Raw genomic sequence first — 19253 nt, 5'->3', positions numbered from 1 at the left:
GTAACACTAGTTACAGATTCCGATGCTTCACTTCAGGTTTACTGTATCCCTTGGACCATCTTAGTGACGATGAAACATAGAAATTGCATCGGAATTAAATACAAAAGGCACAATGCCGACTTAAGTACGTTAAGACCGACACTTCGTACTGACAATGTTTTGAACCATTCCTGTGACACTACTTATAGATTCCGATGCTTCACTTCAGGTTTACTGTATCCCTTGGACCTTTTTACCGACGATGAAACACAGAAATTGCATCGGAATTAAATACAAAAGGCACAATGCCGACTTCAGTACATGAAGACCGACACTTCTTACTGACTATGTTTTGAACCATTCCTGTGACACTAGTTACAGATTCCGATGCTTCACTTCAGGTTTACTGTATCCCTTGGACCTTCTTATTGACGATGAAACACAGAAATTGCATCGGAATTAAATACAAAAAGCACAATGCCGACTTAAGGACAAGAAGACTGACTCTTCCTACTGACCATTCCTGTGACACTAGTTATAGAATCCGATGCTTCACTTCAGGTTTACTGTATCCCTTGGACCCTCTTATTGACGATGAAACACAGAAATTGCATCGGAATTAAATACAAAAGGCACAATGCCGACTTAAGTACATGAAGACCGACACTTCGTACTGACAATGTTTTGAACCATTCCTGTGACACTACTTATAGATTCCGATGCTTCACTTCAGGTTTACTGTATCCCTTGGACCTTCTTATTGACGATGAAACACAGAAATTGCATCGGAATTACATACAAAAAGCACAATGCCGACTTATGTACATGAACACCGACACTTCTTACTGAGTATGCTATGAACCAATCCTGTAACACTAGTTATTGATTCTGATGGTTCACTTCAGGTTTACTGTATCCCTTGGTCCTTCTTATTAACGATGAAACACAGAAATTGCATCGGAATTAAATACAAATGGCACAATGCCGACTTAAGGACAAAAAGACTGACTCTTCCTACTGACCATTCCTGTGACACTAGTTATTGATTCCGATGCTTCACTTCAGGTTTACTGTATCCCTTGGACCTTCTTATTGACGATGAAACACAGAAATTGCATCGGAATTAAATAAAAAAGGCACAATGCCGACTTATATACATGAAGACCGACACTTCTTTCTGACTATGATTTGAACCATTCCTGTGACACTAGTTATAGATTCCGATGCTTCAATCCAGGTTTACTGTATCCCTTAAACCTTCTTATTGACGATGAAACACAGAAATTGCATCGGAATTAAATACAAAAAGCACACGGCGACTTAAGTACATGAAGACCGACACTTCTTACTGACTATGTTTTGAGCGATTCCTGTAACACTAGTTATAGATTCCGATGCTTCACTTCATGCTTACTGTATCCCTTGGACCTTCTTATTGACGAAGAAACACATAAATTGCATCGGAATTAAATGCAAAAGACACAATGCTGACTTAAGAACAAGAAGACCGACTCTTCCCACTGACCATTCCTGTGAAACTAGTTATAGATTCCGATGCATCACTTCAGGTTTACTGCATCCCTTGGACCTTCTTATTGTCGATGAAACACAGAAATAGCATCGGATTTAAATACAAAAGGCACAATGCCGAATAAAGTACATGAAGACCGACACTTCTTACTGACTATGTTTTGAACCATTCCTGTGACACTAGTTATAGATTCCGATGCTTCACTTCAGGTTTACTGTATCCCTTGGACCTTCTTATTGACGATGAAACACAGAAATTGCATCGGAATTAAATACAAAAGGCACAAAGCCGACTTAGGTACATGAAGACCGACACTTCTTACTGACTATGTTTTGAACCATTCCTGGGACACCAGTTATAGATTCTGATGCTTCACTCCAGGTTTACTGTATCCCTTGGACCTTCTTATTGACGATGAAACACAGAAATTGCTTCGGAATTAAATACAAAAGGCACAATTCCGACTTTAGTTTATGAAGACCGACACTTCTTACTGACTATGTTTTGAACCATTCCTGTAACACTAGTTATAAATTCCGATGCTTCACTTCAGGTTTACTGTATCCCTTGGACCATCTTATTGACGATGAAACACAGAAATTGCATCGGAATTAAATACAAAAGGCACAATGCCGACTTAAGGACAAGAAGACTGACTCATCCTACTGACCCTTTCTGTGACACTAGTTATAGATTCCGATGCTTCACTTCAGGTTTACTGTATCCCTTGGATTTTCTTATTGACGATGAAACACAGAAATTGCATCGGAATTAAATACAAATGGCACAATGCCGACTTAGGTACATGAAGACCGAAATTTCTTACTGACTATGTTTTGAACCATTCCTGGGACACCAGTTATAGATTCCGATGCATCATTCCAGGTTTACTGTATCCCTTGGACCTTCTTATTGACGATGAAACACAGAAATTGCTTCGGAATTAAATACAAAAGGCACAATGCCGACTTAAGTGTATGAAGACCGACACTTCTTACTGTCTATGTTTTGAACCATTCCTGTAACACTAGTTATAGATTCCGATGCTTCACTTCAGGTGTACTGTATCGCTTGGACCTTCTTATTTACGTTGAAACACAGAAAGTGCATCGGAATTAAATACAAAAAGCACAATGCCAACTTGAGGACAAGAAGACTGACTCTTCCTACTGACCCTTTCTGTGACACTAGTTATAGATTCCGATGCTTCACTTCAGGTTTACTGTATCCCTTGGACCTTCTTAATGACGATGAAACACAGAATTTGCATCGGAATTAAATACAAAAGGGACAATGCCGACTTAAGTACATGAAGACTGACACTTCTTACTGACTATGTTTTTAACCATTCCTGTAACACTAGTTACAGATTCCGATGCTTCACTTCAGGTTTACTGTATCCCTTGGACCATCTTAGTGACGATGAAACATAGAAATTGCATCGGAATTAAATACAAAAGGCACAATGCCGACTTAAGTACATGAAGACCGACACTTCTTACTGACTATGTTTTGAACCATTCCTGGGACACCAGTTATAGATTCTGATGCTTCACTCCAGGTTTACTATATCCCTTGGACCTTCTTATTGACGATGAAACACAGAAATTGCTTCGGAATTAAATACAAAAGGCACAATGCCGACTTTAGTTTATGAAGACCGACACTTCTTACTGACTATGTTTTGAACCATTCCTGTAACACTAGTTATAAATTCCGATGCTTCACTTCAGGTTTACTGTATCCCTTGGACCATTTTTTGACGATGAAACACAGAAATTGCATCGGAATTAAATACAAAAGGCACAATGCCGACTTAAGGACAAGAAGACTGACTCTTCTTACTGACCCTTTCTGTGACACTAGTTATAGATTCCGATGCTTCACTTCAGGTTTACTGTATCCCTTGGATCTTCTTATTGACGATGAAACACAGAAATTGCATCGGAATTAAATACAAATGGCACAATGCCGACTTAGGTACATGAAGACCGACACTTCTTACTGACTATGTTTTGAACCATTCCTGGGACACCAGTTATAGATTCCGATGCTTCATTCCAGGTTTACTGTATCCCTTGGACCTTCTTATTGACGATGAAACACAGAAATTGCTTCGGAATTAAATACAAAAAGCACAATGCCGACTTAAGGACAAGAAGACTGACTCTTCCTACTGACCCTTTCTGTGACACTAGTTATAGATTCCGATTCTTCACTTCAGGTTTACTGTATCCCTTGGACCTTCTTAATGACGAAGAAACACATAAATTTCATCGGAATTAAATACAAAAGACACAATGCTGACTTAAGAACAAGAAGACCGACTCTTCCTACTGACCATTCCTGTGAAACTAGTTATAGATTCCGATGCATCACTTCAGGTTTACTGCATCCCTTGTACCTTCTTATTGACGATGAAACACAGAAATAGCATCGGATTTAAATACAAAAGGCACAATGCCGAATAAAGTACATGAAGACCGACACTTCTTACTGACTATGTTTTGAACCATTCCTGTGACACTAGTTATAGATTCCGATGTTTCACTTCAGGTTTACTGTATCCCTTGGACCTTCTTATTGACGATGAAACACAGAAATTGCATCGGAATTAAATACAAAAGGCACAAAGCCGACTTAGGTACATGAAGACCGACACTTCTTACTGACTATGTTTTGAACCATTCCTGGGACACCAGTTATAGATTCTGATGCTTCACTCCAGGTTTACTGTATCCCTTGGACCTTCTTATTGACGATGAAACACAGAAATTGCTTCGGAATTAAATACAAAAGGCACAATGCCGACTTTAGTTTATGAAGACCGACGCTTCTTACTGACTATGTTTTGAACCATTCCTGTAACACTAGTTATAAATTCCGATGCTTCACTTCAGGTTTACTGTATCCCTTGGACCATCTTATTGACGATGAAACACAGAAATTGCATCGGAATTAAATACAAAAGGCACAATGCCGACTTAAGGACAAGAAGACTGACTCATCCTACTGACCCTTTCTGTGACACTAGTTATAGATTCCGATGCTTCACTTCAGGTTTACTGTATCCCTTGGATTTTCTTATTGACGATGAAACACAGAAATTGCATCGGAATTAAATACAAATGGCACAATGCCGACTTAGGTACATGAAGACCGACATTTCTTACTGACTATTTTTTGAACCATTCCTGGGACACCAGTCATAGATTCCGATGCATCATTCCAGGTTTACTGTATCCCTTGGACCTTCTTATTGACGATGAAACACAGAAATTGCTTCGGAATTAAATACAAAAGGCACAATGCCGACTTAAGTGTATGAAGACCGACACTTCTTACTGTCTATGTTTTGAACCATTCCTGTAACACTAGTTATAGATTCCGATGCTTCACTTCAGGTGTACTGTATCGCTTGGACCTTCTTATTTACGATGAAACACAGAAAGTGCATCGGAATTAAATACAAAAAGCACAATGCCGACTTAAGGACAAGAAGACTGACTCTTCCTACTGACCCTTTCTGTGACACTAGTTATAGATTCCGATGCTTCACTTCAGGTTTACTGTATCCCTTGGACCATCTTAGTGACGATGAAACATAGAAATTGCATCGGAATTAAATACAAAAGGCACAATGCCGACTTAAGTACATGAAGACCGACACTTCTTACTGACTATGTTTTGAACCATTCCTGGGACACCAGTTATAGATTCTGATGCTTCACTCCAGGTTTACTATATCCCTTGGACCTTCTTATTGACGATGAAACACAGAAATTGCTTCGGAATTAAATACAAAAGGCACAATGCCGACTTTAGTTTATGAAGACCGACACTTCTTACTGACTATGTTTTGAACCATTCCTGTAACACTAGTTATAAATTCCGATGCTTCACTTCAGGTTTACTGTATCCCTTGGACCATCTTATTGACGATGAAACACAGAAATTGCATCGGAATTAAATACAAAAGGCACAATGCCGACTTAAGGACAAGAAGACTGACTCTTCCTACTGACCCTTTCTGTGACACTAGTTATAGATTCCGATGCTTCACTCCAGGTTTACTATATCCCTTGGACCTTCTTAATGACGATGAAACACAGAATTTGCATCGGAATTAAATACAAAAGGCACAATGCCGACTTAAGTACATGAAGACTGACACTTCTTACTGACTATGTTTTTAACCACTCCTGTTACACTAGTTACAGATTCCGATGCTTCACTTCAGGTTTACTGTATCCCTTGGACCGTCTTAGTGACGATGAAACATAGAAATTGCATCGGAATTAAATACAAAAGGCACAATGCCGACCTAAGTACATGAAGACGGACAATTCTTCCTGACTATGTTTTGAACCATTCCTGTAACACTAGTTATAGATTCCGATGCTTTACTTCAGGTTTACTGTATCCCTTGGACCCTCTTATTGACGATGAAACACAGAAATTGCATCGGAATTAAATACAAAAGGCACAATGCCGACTTAAGGACAAGAAGACTGACTCTTCTTACTGACCATTCCTGTGACATTATTTATAGATTCCGATGCTTCACTTCAGGTTTACTGTATCCCTTGGACCTTCATATTGACGATGAAACGCAGAAATTGCATCGGAATTAAATACAAAAGGCACAATGCCGACTTAAGTACATGAAGACCGACACTTCGTACTGACAATGTTTTTAACCATTCCTGTGACACTAGTTATAGATTCCGATACTTCACTCCAGGTTTACTGTATCCCTTAAACATTCTTATTGACGATGAAACACAGAAATTGCATCGGAATTACATACAAAAGGCACAATGCCGACTTAAGTACATGAAGACCGACACTTCTTACTGAGTATGGTTTGAACCATTCCTGTAACACTAGTTAGTGATTCTGACGGTTCACTTCAGGTTTACTGTATCCCTTGGACCATCTTACTGACGATGAAACACAGAAATTGCATCGCAATTAAATACAAATGGCACAATGCCGACTTAAGGACAAGAAGACTGACTCTTCCTACTGATCATTCCTGTGACACTAGTTATTGATTCCGATGTTTCACTTCAGGTTTACTGTATCCCTTGGACCTTCTTATTGACGATGAAACACAGAAATTGCATCGGAATTAAATACAAAAGGCACAGTGCCGACTTAAGTACATGAAGACCGACACTTCTTTCTGACTATGATTTGAACCATTCCTGTGACACTAGTTATAGATTCCGATGCTTCAATCCAGGTTTACTGTATCCCTTGGACCTTCTTATTGACAATGAAACACAGAAATTGCACCGGAATTAAATACAAAAGGCACACGGCGACTCAAGTACATGAAGACCGACACTTCTTACTGACTATGCTTTGAACGATTCCTGGAACACCAGTTGAAGATTGCGGTGCTTCACTCCAGGTTTACTGTATCACTTGAACCTTCTTATTGACGATGAAACACAGAAATTGCTTCGGAATTAAATACAAAAGGCACAATGCCGACTTTAGTTTATGAAGACCGATTCTTCTTACTGACAATGTTTTGAACCATTCCTGTAACACTAGTTATAGATTCCGATGCTTCACTTCAGGTTTACTGTATCCCTTGGACCTTCTTATTGACGATGAAACACAGAAATTGCATCGGAATTAAATACAAAAGGCACAATGCCGACTTACGTACATGAAGACCTACACTTCTTACCGTCTTTGTTTTGAACCATTCCTGTTACACTAGTTATAAATTCCGATGCTTCACTTCAGGTTTACTGTATCCCTTGGACCATCCTAGTGACGATGAAACACTGAAATTGCATCGGAATTAAATACAATGGGCACAATGCCGACTTAAGTACATGACGACCGACACTTCTTACTGACTATGTTTTGAACCATTCCTGTAACACTAGTTATAGATTCCGATGCTTCACTTCAGGTTTACTGTATCCCTTGGACCTTCATATTGACGATGAAACACAGAAATTGCATCGGAATTAAATACAAAAGGCACAAGGCCGACTTAAGGACAAGAAGACTGACTCTTCTTACTGACCATTCCTGTGACATTAGTTATAGATTCCGATGCTTCACGTCAGGTTTACTGTATCCCTTGTACCCTCTTATTGACGATGAAACACAGAAATTGCATCGGAATTAAATACAAAAGGCACAATGCCGACTTAAGTACATTAAGACCGACACTTCTTACTGACTATGTTTTGAACCATTCCTGTGACACTAGTTATAGATTCCGATGCTTCACTTCAGGTTTACTGTATCCCTTGGACCTTCTTATTGACGATGAAACACAGAAAATGCATCGGAATTAAATACAAAAGGCACAATGCCGACTTAAGTACAAGAAGACCGACACTTCGTACTGACAATGTTTTTAACCATTCCTGTGACACTAGCTATAGATTCCGATGCTTCACTCCAGGTTTACTGTATCCCTTAAACATTCTTATTGACGATGAAACACAGAAATTGCATCGGAATTACATACAAAAGGCACAATGCGGACTTAAGTACATGAAGACCGACACTTCTTACTGAGTATGGTTTGAACCATTCCTGTAACACTAATTATTGATTCTGATGGTTCACTTCAGGTTTACTGTATCCCTTGGACCATCTTATTGACGATGAAACACAGAAATTGCATCGGAATTAAATACAAATGGCACAATGCCGACTTAAGGACAAGAAGACTGACTCTTCCTACTGACCATTCCTGTGACACTAGTTATTGATTCCGATGTTTCACTTCAGGTTTACTGTATCCCTTGGACCTTCTTATTGACGATGAAACACAGAAATTGCATCCGAATTAAATACAAAACGCACAATGCCGACTTAAGTACATGAAGACCGACACTTCTTTCTGACTATGTTTTGAACCATTCCTGTGACACTAGTTATAGATTCCGATGCTTCAATCCAGGTTTACTGTATCCCTTGGACCTTCTTATTGACAATGAAACACAGAAATTGCATCGGAATTAAATACAGAAGGCACACGGCGACTCAAGTACATGAAGACCGACACTTCTTACTGACTATGCTTTGAACGATTCCTGTAACACTAGTTATAGATTCCGATGCCTCACTTCATGCTTACTGTATCCCTTGGACCTTCTTATTGACGAGGAAACACATAAATTACATCGGAATTAAATACAAAAGGCACAATGCCGACTTAAGGACAAGAAGACTGACTCATCCTACTGACCATTCCTGTGAAACTAGTTATTGATTCCGATGCATCACTTCAGGTTTACTGTATCCCTTGGAACTTCTTATTGACGGCGAAACACAGAAATAGCGTCGGATTTAAATACAAAAGGCACAATGCCGACTTAAGTACATGAAGACCGACACTTCTTTCTGACTATGTTTTGCACCATTCCTGTGACACTAGTTATAGATTCCGATGCTTCACTTCAGGTTTACTGTATCCCTTGGACCTTCTTATTGACAATGAAACACAGAAATTGCATCGGAATTAAATACAAAGGCACAATGCCGACTTAGGTACATGAAGACCGACACTTCTTACTGACTATGTTTTGAACCATTCCTGGGACACCAGTTTAAGATTCCGATGCTTCACTCCAGGTTTACTGTATCCCTTGGACCTTCTTATTGACGATGAATCACAGAAATTGCTCCGGAATTAAATACAAAAGGCACAATGCTTACTTTGGTTTATGAAGACCGACACTTCTTACTGACAATGTTTTGAACCATTCCTGTAACACTACTTATAGATTCCGATGCTTCACTTCAGGTTTACTGTATCTCTTGGACCTTCTTATTGACGATGAAACACAGAAATTGCATCGGAATTAAATACAAAAGGCACAATGCCGACTTACGTACATGAAGACCTACACTTCTTACCGTCTATGTTTTGAACCATTCCTGTAACACTAGTTATAAATTCCGATGCTTCACTTCAGGTTTACTGTATCCCTTGGACCATCTTAGTGACGATGAAACACTGAAATTGCATCGGAATTAAATACAAAAGGCACAATGCCGACTTAAGTACATGAAGACTGACTCGTCTTACTGACCATTCCTGTGACACTAGTTATAGATTCCGATGCTTGACTTCAGGTTTACTGTATCCCTTGGACCTTCTTATTGATGATGAAACACAGAAATTGCATCGGAATTAAATACAAAACGCACAATGCCGACTTAAGTACATGAAGACCGACACTTCTTACTGACTATGTTTTGAACCATTCCTGTGACACTAGTTATAGATTCCGATGCTTCACTTCAGGTTTACTGTATCCCTTGGACCTTCTTATTGACGATGAAACACAGAAATTGCATCGGAATTAAATACAAAAGGCACAATGCCGACTTAAGGGCAAGAAGACTGACTCTTCCTACTGACCATTCCTGTGACACTAGTTATAGATTCCGATGCTTCACTTCAGGTTTACTGTATCCCTTGGACCTTCTTATTGACGATGAAACACAGAAATTGCATCGGAATTAAATACAAAAGGCACAATGCCGACTTAAGTACAAGAAGACCGACACTTCGTACAGACAATGTTTTTAACCATTCCTGTGACACTAGCTATAGATTCCGATGCTTCACTCCAGGTTTACTGTATCCCTTAAACATTCTTATTGACGATGAAACACAGAAATTGCATCGGAATTACACACAAAAGGCACAATGCGGACTTAAGTACATGAAGACCGACACTTCTTACTGAGTATGGTTTGAACCATTCCTGTAACACTAATTATTGATTCTGATGGTTCACTTCAGGTTTACTGTATCCCTTGGACCATCTTATTGACGATGAAACACAGAAATTGCATCGGAATTAAATACAAATGGCACAATGCCGACTTAAGGACAAGAAGACTGACTCTTCCTACTGACCATTCCTTTGACACTAGTTATTGATTCCGATGTTTCACTTCAGGTTTACTGTATCCCTTGGACCTTCTTATTGACGATGAAACACAGAAATTGCATCGGAATTAAATACAAAACGCACAATGCCGACTTAAGTACATGAAGACCGACACTTCTTTCTGACTACGTTTTGAACCATTCCTGTGACACTAGTTATAGATTCCGATGCTTCAATCCAGGTTTACTGTATCCCTTGGACCTTCTTATTGACAATGAAACACAGAAATTGCACCGGAATTAAATATAAAAGGCACACGGCGACTCAAGTACATGAAGACCGACACTTCTTACTGACTATGCTTTGAACGATTCCTGTAACACTAGTTATAGATTCCGATGCTTCACTTCAGGTTTACTGTATCCCTTGGACCTTCTTATTGACAATGAAACACAGAAATTGCATCGGAATTAAATACAAAGGCACAATGCCGACTTAGGTACATGAAGACCGACACTTCTTACTGACTATGTTTTGAACCATTCCTGGGACACCAGTTGAAGATTCCGATGCTTGACTCCAGGTTTAGTGTATCCCTTGAACCTTCTTATTGACGATGAAACACAGAAATTGCTCCGGAATAAAATACAAAAGGCACAATGCCGACTTCAGTTTATGAAGACCGACACTTCTTACTGATAATGTTTTGAACTATTCCTGTAACACTACTTATAGATTCCGATGCTTCACTTCAGGTTTACTGTATCCCTAGGACCTTCTTATTGACGATGAAACACAGAAATTGCATCGGAATTAAATACAAAAGGCACAATGCCGACTTACGTACATGAAGACCTACACTTCTTACCGTCTATGTTTTGAACCATTCCTGTAACACTAGTTATAAATTCCGACGCTTCACTTCAGGTTTACTGTATCCCTTGGACCATCTTAGTGACGATGAAACACTGAAATTGCATCGGAATTAAATACAAAAGGCACAATGCCGACTTAAGTACATGAAGACTGACTCTTCTTACTGACCATTCCTGTGACACTAGTTATAGATTCCGATGCTTGACTTCAGGTTTACTGTATCCCTTGGACCTTCTTATTGATGATGAAACACAGAAATTGCATCGGAATTAAATACAAAACGCACAATGCCGACTTAAGTACATGAAGACCGACACTTCTTACTGACTATGCTTTGAACCATTCCTGTGACACTAGTTATCGATTCCGATGCTTCACTTCAGGTTTACTGTATCCCTTGGACCTTCTTATTGACGATGAAACACAGAAATTGCATCGGAATTAAATACAAAAGGCACAATGCCGACTTAAGGGCAAGAAGACTGACTCTTCCTACCGACCATTCCTGTGACACTAGTTATAGATTCCGATGCTTCACTTCAGGTTTAGTGTATCCCTTCGACCTTTTTATCGACGATGAAACACAGAAATTGCATCGGAATTAAATACAAAAAGCACAATGCCGACTTAAGGACAAGAAGACTGACCCTTCCTACTGACCATTCCTGTGACACTAGTTATAGATTCCGATGCTTCACTTCAGGTTTACTGTATCCCTTGGACCTTCTTATTGACAACGAAACACAGAAATTGCATCGGATTTAAATACAAAAGGCACATTGCCGACGTAAGTACATGAAGACCGACACTTCGTACTGACTATGTTTTGAACCATTCCTGTGACACTAGTTATAGATTCCGATGCTTCACTCCAGGTTTACTGTATCCCTTGGACCTTCTTATTGACGATGAAACACAGAAATTGCATTGGAATTACATACAAAAGACACAATGCCGACTTAAGTACATGAAGACCGACACTTCTTACTGAGTATGTTTTGATCCATTCCTGTAACACTAGTTATTGATTCTGATGGTTCACTTCAGGTTTACTGTATCCCTTGGACCTTCTTATTGACGATGAAACACTGAAATTGCATCGGAATTAAATACAAAAGGCACAATGCCGACTTAAGGACAAGAAGACTGACTCTTCTTACTGACCATTCCTGTGACACTAGTTATAGATTCCGATGCTTGACTTCAGGTTTACTGTATCCCTTGGACCTTTTTATTGACGATGAAACACAGAAATTGCATCGGAATGAAATACAAAACGCACAATGCCGACTTAAGTACATGAAGACCGACAGTTCTTACTGACTACGTTTTGAACCATTCCTGTGACACTAGTTATAGATTCCGATGCTTCACTTCAGGTTTACTGTATCCCTTGGACCTTCTTATTGACGATGAAACACAGAAATTGCATCGGAATTAAATACAAAAGGCACAATGCCGACTTAAGGACAAGAAGACTGACTCTTCCTACTGACCATTCCTGTGACACTAGTTATAGATTCCGATGCTTCACTTCAGGTTTAGTGTATCCCTTCGACCTTTTTACCGACGATGAAACACAGAAATTGCATCCGAATTAAATACAAAAAGCACAATGCCGACTTAAGGACAAGAAGACTGACTCTTCCTACTGACCATTCCTGTGACACTAGTTATAGATTCCGATGCTTCACTTAAGGTTTACTGTATCCCTTGGACCTTCTTATTGACGATGAAACACAGAAATTGCATCGGAATTAAATACAAAAGACACAATGCCGACTTAAGTACATGAAGACCGACACTTCTTTCTGACTATGTTTTGAACCATTCCTGTGACACTAGTTATAGATTCCGATGCTTCAATCCAGGATTACTGTATCCCTTGGACCTTCTTATTGACGATGAAACACAGATATTATATCGGAATTAAATCCAAAAGGCACAATGCCGACTTAAGTACATGAAGACGGACACTTCCTACTGTTATGTTTTGAACCATTCCTGTGACACTAGTTATAGATTCCGATGCTTCACTTCAGGTTTACTGTATCCCTTGGACCATCTTATTGGCGATGAAACACAGAAATTGCATCGGATTAAATACAAAAGGCACAAGGCCGTCTTAAGGACAAGAAGACTGACTCTTCCTACTGACCACTCCTGTGACACTAGTTATAGATTCCGATGCTTCACTTCAGGTTTTCTGTATCACTTGGACCTTTTTATTGACGATGAAACACAGAAATTGCATCGGAATTAAATACAAAAGGCACAATGCCGACTTAAGTACATGAAGACCGACACTTCTTACTATGTTTTGAACCATTCCTGCGACACTAGTAAAAGATTCCGATGCTTCACTTCAGATTTACTGTATTCCTTGGACCTTCTTATTGACGATGAAACACAGAAATTGCATCGGAAATAAATACAAAAAGCACAATGCCGACTTAAGGACAAGAAGACTGACTCTTCCTACTGACCATTCCTGTGACACTAGTTATAGATTCCGATGCTTCACTTCAGGTTTAGTGTATCCCTTCGACCTTTTTACCGACGATAAACACAGAAGTTGCATCCGAATTAAATACAAAAAGCACAATGCCGACTTAAGGACAAGAAGACTGACTCTTCCTACTGACCATTCCTGTGACACTAGTTATAGATTCCGATGCTTCATTTCAGGTTTACTGTATCCCTTGGACCTTCTTATTGACGATGAAACACAGAAATTGCATCGGAATTAAATACAAAAGGCACAATGCCGACTTAAGTGTATGAAGACCGACACTTCTTACTGCCTATGTTATGAACCATTCCTGTAACACTAGTTATAGATTCCGATGCTTCACTTCAGGTGTACTGTATCGCTTGGACCTTCTTATTCACGATGAAACACAGAAATTGCATCGGAATTAAATACAAAAAGCACAATGCCGAGTTAAGGACAAGAATACTGACTCTTCCTACTGACCCTTTCTGTGACACTAGTTATAGATTCCGATGCATCACTTCAGGTTTACTGTATCCCTTGGACCTTCTTAATGACGATGAAACACAGAATTTGCATCGGAATTAAATACAAAAGGAACAATGCCGACTTAAGTACATGAAGACTGACACTTCTTACTGACTATGTTTTTAACCACTCCTGTAGCACTAGTTACAGATTCCGATGCTTCACTTCAGGTTTACTGTATCCCTTGCACCGTCTTAGTGACGATGAAACATAGAAATTGCATCAGAATTAAATACAAAAGGACAATGCCGACTTAAGTACATGAAGACGGACAATTCTTCCTGACCATGTTTTGAACCATTCCTGTAACACTAGTTATAGATTCCGATGCTTTACTTCAGGATTACTGTATCCCTTGGACCCTCTTATTGACGATGAAACACAGAAATTGCATCGGAATTAAATACAAAAGGCACAATGCCGACTTAAGGACAAGAAGACTGACTCTTCTTACTGACCATTCCTGTGACATTATTTATAGATTCCGATGCTTCACTTCAGGTTTACTGTATCCCTTGGACCTTCTTATTGACGATGAAACGCAGAAATTGCATCGGAATTAAATACAAAAGGCACAATGCCGACTTAAGTACATGAAGACCGACACTTCGTACTGACAATGTTTTTAACCATTCCTGTGACACTAGTTATAGATTCCGATGCTTCACTCCAGGTTTACTGTATCCCTTAAACGTTCTTATTGACGATGAAACACAGAAATTGCATCGGAATTACATACAAAAGGCACAATGCCGACTTAAGTACATGAAGACCGACACTTCTTACTGAGTATGGTTTGAACCATTCCTGTAACACTAGTTAGTGATTCTGACGGTTCACTTCAGGTTTACTGTATCCCTTGGACCATCTTATTGACGATGAAACACAGAAATTGCATCGGAATTAAATACAAATGGCACAATGCCGACTTAAGGACAAGAAGACTGACATTGCCTACTGATCATTCCTGTGACACTAGTTATTGATTCCGATGTTTCACTTCAGGTTTACTGTATCCCTTGGACCTTCTTATTGACGGTGAAACACAGAAATTGCATCGGAATTAAATACAAAAGGCACAATGCCGACTTAAGTACATGAAGACCGACACTTCTTTCTGACTATGATTTGAACCATTCCTGTGACACTAGTTATAGATTCCGATGCTTCAATCCAGGTTTACTGTATCCCTTGGACCTTCTTATTGACAATGAAACACAGAAATTGCACCGGAATTAAATACAAAAGGCACACGGCGACTCAAGTACATGAAGACCGACACTTCTTGCTGACTATGCTTTGAACGATTCCTGGAACACTAGTTATAGATTCCGATGCTTCACGTCATGCTTACTGTATCCCTTGGACCTTCTTATTGACGAGGAAACACATAAATTGCATCGGAATTAAATACAAAAGGCATAATGCCGACTTAAGGACAAGAAGACTGACTCTTCCTACTGACCATTCCTGTGAAACTAGTTATAGATTCCGATGCATCACTTCAGGTTTACTGTATCCCTTGGACCTTCGTATTGACGATGAAACACAGAAATAGCATCGGATTTAAATACAAAAGGCACAATGCCGACTTAAGTACATGAAGACCGACACTTCTTTCTGACTATGTTTTGAACCATTCCTGTGACACTAGTTACAGATTCCGATGCTTCACTTCAGGTTTACTGTATCCCTTGGTCCTTCTTATTGACGATGAAACACAGAAATTGCATCGGAATTAAATACAAAGGCACAATGCCGACTTAGGTTCATGCAGACCGACACTTCTTACTGACTATGTTTTGAACCATTCCTGGGACACCAGTTGAAGATTGCGATGCTTCACTCCAGGTTTACTGTATCACTTGAACCTTCTTATTGACGATGAAACACAGAAATTGCTTCGGAATTAAATACAAAAGCACAATGCCGACTTTAGTTTATGAAGCCCGATACTTCTTACTGACAATGTTTTGAACCATTCCTGTAACACTAGTTATAGATTCCGATGCTTCACTTCAGGTTTACTGTATCCCTTGGACCTTCTTATTGACGATGAAACACAGAAATTGCATCGGAATTAAATACAAAAGGCACAATGCCGACTTACGTACATGAAGACCTACACTTCTTACCGTCTATGTTTTGAACCATTCCTGTTACACTAGTTATAAATTCCGATGCTTCACTTCAGGTTTACTGTATCCCTTGGACCATCTTAGTGATGATGAAACACTGAAATTGCATCGGAATTAAATACAATGGGCACAATGCCGACTTAAGTACATGACGACCGACACTTCTTACTGACTATGTTTTGAACCATTCCTGTAACACTAGTTATAGATTCCGATGCTTCACTTCAGGTTTACTGTATCCCTTGGACCTTCATATTGACGATGAAACACAGAAATTGCATCGGAATTAAATACAAAAGGCACAATGCCGACTTAAGGACAAGAAGACTGACTCTTCTTACTGACCATTCCTGTGACATTAGTTATAGATTCCGATGCTTCACGTCAGGTTTACTGTATCCCTTGGACCCTCTTATTGACGCTGAAACACAGAAATTGCATCGGAATTAAATACAAAAGTCACAATGCCGACTTAAGTACATTAAGACCGACACTTCTTACTGACTATGTTTTGAACCATTCCTGTGACACTAGTTATAGATTCCGATGCTTCACTTCAGGTTTACTGTATCCCTTGGACCTTCTTATTGACGATGAAACACAGAAAATGCATCGGATTTAAATACAAAAGGCACAATGCCGACTTAAGGGCAAGAAGACTGACTCTTTCTACTGACCATTCCTGTGACACTAGTTATAGATTCCGATGCTTCACTTCAGGTTTACTGTATCCCTTGGACCTCTTTACCGACGATGAAACACAGAAATTGCATGAGAATTAAATACAAAAGGCACAATGCCGACTTAAGTACATGAAGACCGACACTTCTTTCTGACTATGTTTTGAACCATTCCTGTGACACTAGTTATAGATTCCGATGCTTCAATCCAGGTTTACTGTATCCCTTGGACCTTCTTATTGACAATGAAACACAGAAATTGCACCGGAATTAAATACAAAAGGCACACGGCGACTCAAGTACATGAAGACCGACTCTTCTTTCTGACTATGCTTTGAACGATTCCTGTAACACTAGTTATAGATTCCGATGCTTCACTTCAGGTTTACTGTATCCCTTGGACCTTCATATTGACGATGAAACACAGAAATTGCATCGGAATTAAATACAAAAGGCACAATGCCGACTTAAGGGCAAGAAGACTGACTCTTTCTACTGACCATTCCTGTGACACTAGTTACAGATTGCGATGCTTCAATCCAGGTTTACTGTATCCCTTGGACCTTCTTATTGACAATGAAACACAGAAATTGCACCGGAATTAAATACAAAAGGCACACGGCGACTCAAGTACATGAAGACCGACTCTTCTTTCTGACTATGCTTTGAACGATTCCTGTAACACTAGTTATAGATTCCGATGCTTCACTTCATGCTTACTGTTCCCTTGGACCTTCTTATTGACGAGGAAACACATAAATTACATCGGAATTAAATACAAAATTCACAATGCCGACTTAAGGACAAGAAGACTGACTCTTCCCACTGACCATTCCTGTGAAACTAGTTATTGATTCCGATGCATTACTTCAGGTTTACTGTATCCCTTGGACCTTCTTATTGACGGCGAAATACAGAAATAGCATCGGATTTAAATACAAAATGCACAATGCCGACTTAAGTACATGAATACCGACACTTCTTTCTGACTATGTTTTGCACCATTCCTGTGACACTAGTTATAGATTCCGATGCTTCACTTCATGTTTACTGTATCCCTTGGACCTTCTTATTGACGATGAAACACAAAAATTGCATCGGAATTAAATACAAAGGCACAATGCCGACTTAGGTACATGAAGACCGACACTTCTTACTGACTATGTTTTGAACCATTCCTGGGACACCAGTTGAAGATTCCGATGCTTCACTCCAGGTTTACTGTATCCCTTGAACCTTCTTATTGACGATGAAACACAGAAATTGCTCCGGAATTAAATACAAAAGGCACAATGCCGACTTTAGTTTATGAAGACCGACACTTCTTACTGACAATGTTTTGAACCATTCCTGTGACACTAGTTATAGATTCCGATGCTTCGCTCCAGGTTTACTGTATCCCTTGGACCTTCTTATTGACGATGAAACACAGAAATTGCATTAGAATTACTTACAAAAGACACAATGCCGACTTAAGTACATGAAGACCGACACTTCTTACTGAGTATGTTTTGATCCATTCCTGTAACACTAGTTATTGATTCTGATGGTTCACTTCAGGTTTACTGTATCCCTTGGCCCTTCTTATTGACGATGAAACAGTGAAGTTGCATCGGAATTAAATACAAAAGGCACAAAGCCGACTTAAGGACAAGAAGACTGACTCTTCTTACTGACCATTCCTGTGACACTAGTTATAGATTCCGATGCTTGACTTCAGGTTTACTGTATCCCTTGGAAATTCTTATTGACGATGAAACACAGAAATTGCATCGGAATTAAATACAAAACGCACAATGCCGACTTAAGTACATGAAGACCGACACTTCTTACTGACTATGTTTTGAACCATTCCTGTGACACTAGTTATAGATTCCGATGCTTCTCTTCAGGTTTACTGTATCCCTTGGACCTTCTTATTGACGATGAAACACAGAAATTGCATCGGAATTAAATACAAAAGGCACAATGCCGACTTAAGGGCAAGAAGACTGACTCTTCCTACTGACCATTCCTGTGACACATAGATTCCGATGCTTCACTTCAGGTTTAGTGTATCCCTTCGACCTTTTTACCGACGATGAAACACAGAAATTGCATCCGAATTAAATACAAAAAGCACAATGCCGACTTAAGGAC

Source organism: Schistocerca serialis, unplaced genomic scaffold, assembly GCF_023864345.2.
Source record: "Schistocerca serialis cubense isolate TAMUIC-IGC-003099 unplaced genomic scaffold, iqSchSeri2.2 HiC_scaffold_1362, whole genome shotgun sequence".
NCBI classification, from domain to species: domain Eukaryota; kingdom Metazoa; phylum Arthropoda; class Insecta; order Orthoptera; family Acrididae; genus Schistocerca; species Schistocerca serialis.
This window is presented reverse-complemented; position numbering follows the sequence as displayed.